The sequence below is a fragment of the Lepisma saccharinum genome, chromosome 16 (genome assembly GCF_977018435.1).
Source record: "Lepisma saccharinum chromosome 16, izLepSacc3.1, whole genome shotgun sequence".
NCBI classification, from domain to species: Eukaryota; Metazoa; Arthropoda; class Insecta; order Zygentoma; family Lepismatidae; genus Lepisma; species Lepisma saccharinum.
The window spans coordinates 64,168,686-64,176,003 of NC_139244.1; positions in this window are offsets into that span (position 1 = coordinate 64,168,686).

Here is a 7,318-nt window from a genome sequence, read left to right on the forward strand (position 1 = left end):
TAATGGCCGTGGATTTCGGGAGTCTATATTCGTAAAATTTAGGGGGCTACAGGAGAATATAATGTTCTCTTCCAACCATATATATATATATATATATATAAAGCACACACACACATACTGTACATATATGTAGGCCTATATGGTATATTAATAGTTTGTTAGTTTTTAATGGTTTGATAGAAAAAAATCTTAAGTTTTGGGCACCCCCAAACTGATCAACCTAGCTACGTCCCTGTATTGAAATCAGATAGCAAACCATCTGCACTATGTATCAGGATTGGCCCTGGTGGACCCAGCTGTTTTCCCCACATGGGGTTTTTCAGAAAATCAGAAATCCCTCGAAAAAAAACCCACTGAAAATGTGTTGTTTATTTTTCAGAAAATATTGTAAACTATTGCTTTAAATGTTCCAATTGCCAAAAAATATGACACTTTACAATCAGACTACTTTAAACTCAAATATGACAGAAAGTTACGTAAAATTTGTAAATTCGTGTTGCAACGATGCCAATTTTGTTGTATCCTGAGAGATACAAAGTTCCTTTGTGCAAAACTTTGACAACATAGCACAATGTATCTTTTAGGATTCAAAAACAGAACATATATTTGTTTATATTTATTCACAAAATGAAAATTATTTTATTATATGCTATTGTAATAAAAAATATAGCCACGGTACCTCAGTCAGTACGGTGTCTAACTCCCATGCAAGAGGCCCGGGTTCGAACCCCCGTGAGGGAGAACCGTTTTTTTTTTCCACCTGTTCAAGTGACTTCCGTGACCACCCATTATGTTTGTCCTTTGAGGCAGTTTCTACATCTACCCTCAGTGCCCTATTTTGTTCTTTTGTGCAGTTTTTGTATCTATGTACCCCCTCCACCCCCGATCTAGATATCATTCTATCGGATATGAGCCAGTGAGGAATTGGTCTCACAACAAAGGTGGTTGTGGTTCATATTCTAGTTGGCGGTAATGGAATATCTTCAAGAGATATGTCACTTTTCTTCCTGTGCTCAATTTACATCGAAATATCTTCAGCGGATCATGGCACCCGACTTCCAAAATTGAAACATGGGGACAACTAATATAGGATCACAGTGATTTGCAGTATGTTCACTTTCACTTGAAGAACTTCCAAGTCAGAAATTCTATGTGAGGTGCAATGATACTCAAAACTTTTCCTGGCTTCCAAGAGTCTCATAAAACATGCAAAATTGAATTTTCTAAAAATATATATAATGAATAATTCGAATTTTAAAAGTATATTTGTACGCCTGTATGGTAATATAAAACCTGCCATTTCTGTAAGCTTGTGAGGGGTCAACTCACTATCTTGCCATCAAATGTTCTGGATTCAAATCCCAGTCAATCACATGTGATCCTTTGGCTTTGGGAGTGTTTTTTTTATAAATTTCACCTAATCATGAATCACATTCAGCACAATCATTTCATTTTCCTTGCCTTTTCCAACAAATAAAAGAAGAGTGAATTATGAAATAACATCAATTTCTAATATTTTTAGTAATACAGAAAATACCTTATAACATAATTGAATTTATGCATAGAATATAGTCCCGGACCAAAAAATAGAGTAGAGTTTTGAAGTAACTCTTATTGAAAGATAGTGAAAACATAATATTGTATGTGTACAATATCACATACATGCATTACAATCTGGTCCCTAAATCAAATAATGCTAAAATGGGCAATGTATCTGCTTGGATACGTTCAATTTTCATTCCCTGAATTTAGCCAAATATAATAGATGTGGCTATATTTTTTTTATCTCTTTATGTTTTATAGCACATTTCTGTTAAATATTCAACAAAAAATACATGAAAATATTATTTGGAAATTACAAATGAAATAAACCTACATGCATGCTGCAGCAGCATAACTTATTGTTGTACACCATCTTGCAGCAAATAGTATTTCATATTTGCTTGTATGTTCTACAAAAACTCAAAAGATGGCACCACTCACCAGTATGAAACTATACAAGTACATTGTAAGACCCATTGCCACTCCTGCGAAAAATCTCAATATGCTGGCCGTATAGAGGCTCCTATATTATATGTATCTTGAGAGACACATTTTCCCTTTAAGGGTTAAATAATTAATGTATTACATTAATTATTTTGAGTATTATAAGCTTCGTTGAGCCTTTATTTTACTAGTTTTCTCAAACTGTTGACAATTGTAGAACCTCTAAATTATTTAACCCTTTAACCTTTTAAGGGTAATTTAGTTCTAGAATTGTCAAGAGTTTGAGAAAACTAGTAAAATAAAGGCTTAGCCAAGCTTATAATACTCAAAATAATTAATGTGATACAAGTCACAGTAGTTTTTTTCAGGATACTTTTGACTTGATTTAGTGTTTTATGTCCACTTTATGCACAGTAAGGCTAATCGGGACTGGACCTACCGTTTAAAGTGGAATCCAAACCACTATGTGCCTCCAGATACTTTTCTTAAATCATGCTAGAAATGGACTTTTAACAGAAATAATACGAACATATATCCAAGGAACAAAAAATCAAAAGGGTCTGAAATATTTAGATAAAACATTGAATGAACAAAGTTTATAATTTTGAAATGTGGTAGGTAGCACCTTAGATATGTCACTTCTGTATGTGGGAAAGACACATAGTTTCACCTGTGACGATCAACTTTTACAATAATCTATTCCATGTATAAAACATTACAAAGGAGAAATGAGTACATTTTATTGAAATGTCGTGAAAGTAGAATAAAGTTAATTGTGGTATAATTAAATCAAACACTTTTCAAATTATTCATTTAAAGCATTCCACTGAATAAAGCTGTATGGCGCATTTCAGTGAATGCGAGAACAACAGATAAAACCTGTTGTATGTTACTGGATTACAGTAGAAGCAACATAAAACCTTATGCACAGTAGGAATCTTTGGGTAACATCCGACCTTGTAGCTTCTAGCCTGTAGAAGCAGGGCCGCAGCATGATTTCACTGGTAACTCAGCACATTCCCAAAAGTGCCATACAGCGTTATTCGGTGGAATGCTTAATTTCATTTCTCAAAATTTAATATGTGTGCAAATGTACTGTATTCTTTCAAATGCTTTGCACTGCGACAGTGTTATGAAATTACTTGAGCTTGAAGCTTTTAATAAAAACTTTGCAATATAGTGTGTGGTTTAGGATGGGTGGGAGAGTGACACCAATCTTGAGACCATGATATCTGTAGCAAATTTAGAGTTTTTAAGCTGAAATTCATGTCGAAACTAGATACACTCAGAGAATGATTTTATTTTGCATTTCTCACTTGACATTTCCCAGTGAGTGCCTGTTCGTGGGCGCCAAATCTCACGGGGAAACTTCACCATTGTCGGGAGACCAAAGTCCCCTTTCTAGGTGCCAAGCTTAACGGTTTGATTCCACGGTTCGTGTGACCGGATCGGTTTTCAGCCCCGGCACATAGCCAATTCGAGCATAAAGTGATGTTGAATAATTAATAATAATCAATAATAATAATGACGTCAATAATAATAACAATTGATATTTAGTCCTAAACCAGCAGAAATTAGCTGAACAAGACTTAACGTTAAACAAATCTAAATACCAATATTAATGAGGATATCATAGTTATCTGTAAAATAACGTAAATGTATATTGTATAAAATATACACACATTACACAACCCCTCACTATAACTTGACAAGTTTAAAAACAAGATCCATTGTTTGCGCACCTCGCATCACATTTCCCCACCCCATTGTCTGCGGCGATGTTCGTTCGCAGTGTTGCAAACCTGGAGGGAGAGGAATCGTCTGAGAATTTTCAATGAAATTTGAATGTGAAAGACATGAATTAGTATCCCCTCACCTACGCTACCTATTGATTACGCTAAATTCTAAATACATTTTGATATTTTCCCTTTAAATCTTAAATGAATTAAGTTATATTAGGGATATTTCTTACCAGCATAAGAAATGTAACAAATAAAATGATAGAAAAATGAAAAATATATAAACGGTAGAACTGAGCTCACCTTCTAAATGTTTTCCTGTTCTCCTTCTTCAGTTTCACTCTCCCACTCATCCGAGTCTGTGTCTACCGATGAATCTGTGTCCGTGTCTGAATCGGCTTCACCAAGTCTAATTATCAGTTCATCTACACGCTCGTCCATAAGTCCATCTCTTTCAAAGTAAGAATCTTCAATTTTTTTCACGTGTTCACAACATTTAATCCATTTCTGTACAGAATATTCACTAAATAATTTTCCCAGCAAATCTTTCTTTGCATCCAGTGAATCCGAAATGAATTCCCTTGCCTTACCCTTGATTTCCCCCCACACAAGTTCAATGGGATTTAAGTCTGCGTGGTAAGGCGGAAGTCGTATTATGGTGTGCCCGCGTTTCTAAATTTCGTGTCAATCGCATACTGTTTCACATAAGGTACACTTTGAATTTTTAAATAAAATTTCCTTTTGTTTATTGTTCACAATGCTTTCACCCTATTCTCCGCATCGATTTCAGTTTCGTTTGCAGGTTTGTCTGTCGCTGAGAGCCACTGTACCATGAAAATCGTCATATTTGTTTTAGCTTAATTTTGCTGAGTTGGTACCACTGGTACTCTCAACGCCAGACCAGTGAGTAGAAGAGTGGTGGGGAGGATGACGTAATAGGAAGTGCTCCGCAGCGATCTGCGCATATCGGGACTTAACTTGTCAGGCTATATCACTCAAGCATTCACACTCTCACTCATACTGCAGGGATAAAAATACATTATGTTGAATACATTGCCCCTTCTTTTAGATACCAAAACAAGACACTTAGCATAGCACGTAGCCTTTTATATATATTTCGCAATTAATTAAACTTTACTTATTATTATCGAATTTTCACAAATGATCCTTGGAACTTAATAACATTAGGCAGGGCACAGAACTCTTATAACATAATTGTCAAATGCATGTTAAGTACAGGTTTAAAGAATAAAAATGAAGATGTATGAATATATTAAAAATTGAACGAAGTTAAATTACATTCTTATTTAACAAACTGAAAGGTGGTCTCTGCAAGAAGTACACGAATTCTCTGGAGGAGAGACAAGTTACGCAATTATAATAAAATATTTCAAAGCAGGGACGTCGTTAGGGGGGGCACGCAGGGGCACTGGACCCGGAAAATGTCCACGTGGCCCCGGGAAACTGTTCTGTATTTTATGGAAATTTTACTTTGATGACAAATATTGCAAAATAATTCTTCAGTAAATTTTGCTTGCAGTTTGAAACATTTCTTCAATTTTCAGTAGCAAGAACCCAACCAAGGCATTTCTTTCTTATTTCCCTGTTTCTTGCTTGTTGAACACAAACAGATGTATTGGGAGAGGATGCAGTTAATGGTTTTGTGGTCCACCCCGGGTCAGGGATGTCTGAGACCTACTGAACATGCACTTTTCCTCCCTGCTGCACACCAGATCCAGGATCCCCCTCAAAACCCGCACTTTCCCTTCATCTGGTCCTGCACTGGCTCCATGGGCGCTGAAAGGACGACACAAACAGGAAGATTTAGCTACAGGTGACTAGAAATTTCTGCGTTAATTATTTTATGGTTCAGAAAAGATATCCCTATGCGTTTCAAATTCCAAGAACAGAGAATTCTATTGCTTGTCCCTTTTTCGATGTGGGAATGAATGACATAGCAGTTCTTCTCACATGCACTCAACCCTCCTGCTAATGACCTGCCTTGCAAGGAGGGAAATGCCCCTTTTTGTATATATTTCTGACTTTGTGATTTTTCTTCATTTAGCCTCCACCTGCAAATGCGGAAGCTGCTGCTGCTTAGGTGGCTAGGTTGGCTAGACATACAAATATAATTAATCCCTAGTCATACAGCGAATAATACTTATAATATAATCACGAGTTATGGAGATGCAAATAACTTATCAAGCATTTTCTGTTTCTATTTGTTGAATTCCCCAAGAAGTATACAATGTTCATTATGTGAGCAAATGCCCGAGACAGAAACTGACATATTGCCCCAAGTGAGTTTGATATTCAGCAGATAGAGGGCAGTAGTTGCCACATGATCCCTGAGCAGATTTAAAAGCAGTCCGATGGGAGGCATTGTCCATGTCTTATCTGCACTTGTGAGTTGGAAACTGCACAGAGAGAGGGTGGAAAACAAAGGGCAACATGCCTCGAGAAACCATATCTGCTATGGACCGCATTCGAATTGTAACGCTGCTGCAAGAGGGATACCACCAAGTGGACGTCGCTGCCCATGTGGGAGTGAGCCAAAGTGATGTCTCTCAAGTGTGGAAAAAGTTCAGGGAGACACAATCAGTTGCTGATCGACTAAGGACAGGGCGGCCACGCAAAACAACATGCAGGGAAGATCGGTACGTGGTGATTTTGGCACGTCGTAGACCCACTGCAACTGCTACCAGTTTGTGCCAAGATCTGCGGAGGGGCTCAGGAGTGAATGTTTCCAATCAGACAGTGCGGAATCAACTTCATGAGGAAGGATTGACGTCAAGAAGACCCATACCCAAGATTCCTCTGAAACCACACCATAAGAGAGACCGTGTAAAGCGGGCAACAATGCACAGCGAATGGAGTCAGGAACAGTGGGATCACACGCTCTTTACAGACGAGGTCACCATCAGTTTGCACCCGTCATGCAAAAGCATAAGAGTTTGGAGACCATCAGATGAGAGATTGAACGAGCCCTTCATCCAGGAACGTCACCAGCAGCAGGGGGGATGCATCATTTTTGGGGTGGAATCATGTTTGGTCGACGTACGTCCCTAATTCCTCTCCAGGGTCACATGACTAGTCTGATGTACAGAAACGTTATTCTCGAACCCGTGATAGCAGGTTTCTCTACAACTGTGGGGGATGGCTTTACGCTGGTGGATGATAACGCTCGACCACATCGAGCCAGAGTGGTTCAAGAGTTCCTTGATCTGCATGGCATTCGACGCATGGTGTGGCCGGTGTATTCTCCAGACATGAATTGTGTGGAGCATGCATGGGGACACCTGAAGCGAGCAATTATCAGCAGCGAAAATCCTCCTGCGAACAAGGTGCAATTGCGGGAGGCTACCATTCAAGAGTGGGACAGTCTTCCTCAGGAGAAGTTGAATACTCTTATCCTTAGCATTCCCCGGCATGTTCAAGCATGTCTTCAGGTTCGAGGTGGCTATACACGGACTGAACTCCCATCTGTTGATCCCAGGCATGCCTGCGAGCCATAGGTACATGGTATTGCCCTGCCTTTATTTTGTGTTTCGCATCCCACATTTTCAAGGTGTGATTTTGTTTCTTCTGCATGG